The sequence below is a fragment of the Myotis davidii genome, unplaced genomic scaffold (genome assembly GCF_000327345.1).
Source record: "Myotis davidii unplaced genomic scaffold, ASM32734v1 scaffold67, whole genome shotgun sequence".
In the NCBI taxonomy this organism is placed as follows: Eukaryota; Metazoa; Chordata; class Mammalia; order Chiroptera; family Vespertilionidae; genus Myotis; species Myotis davidii.
In genome coordinates, this window is record NW_006298521.1 from 423,278 (window position 1) to 423,796 (window position 519).

Sequence of the window (519 nt, forward strand, 5' to 3'; positions counted from 1 at the left end):
CGTTCCGGGGGTGCAGGGGGTGCAGGCTGTGGGGGCAGGGTGTGCGTCCGGGGGTGCAGGAGGTGCGGGCCATGGGGGGCCCGGCACCTGTGCTTGGCTCCCAGCCCCCACATTCTGGGGTTTCCCTCTGCCTTCCTCCTGTGGAGACAGACGGATGCTGGGCCGGGGTCGGCCCGTGAACCTTGCACTGACTTCCTGACTCGAGCTCTGAGGTCCCGATTGGCCCACGACGTCAGTCACCCTCCTAGGAGCAGAGTCCCCGGCGGAGACACCGCAGGCCTCGGGGCTCCTGGGCAGTGGCTCCCATTCAGAGCCCTTCGCACGCTGGGTGGGTGGGTGGCTATGAGCGGAGGGTGGATGGGTGGCTGTGAGGGCCCGGTGGATGGGTGGCTGTGAGCAGCGGGTGGATGGGTGGCTGTGAGCGCCCGGTGGGTGGGTGGCTGTGAGCGCCCAGTGGGTGGGTGGCTGTGAGCGCCCAGTGGGTGGGTGGCTGTGAGGGCCCGGTGGATGGGTGGCTGT

General features: G+C 69.7%; 1 protein-coding gene across 1 annotated transcript in view; it reads left to right on the top strand.

The window, feature by feature from the left end:
* CELSR1 (cadherin EGF LAG seven-pass G-type receptor 1) overlaps nt 1-519 on the top strand; it is a gene marked incomplete at its 3' end in the record, with an annotated part of 131,659 nt that overhangs the window by 69,195 nt on the left and 61,945 nt on the right. The window lies entirely within an intron of this gene.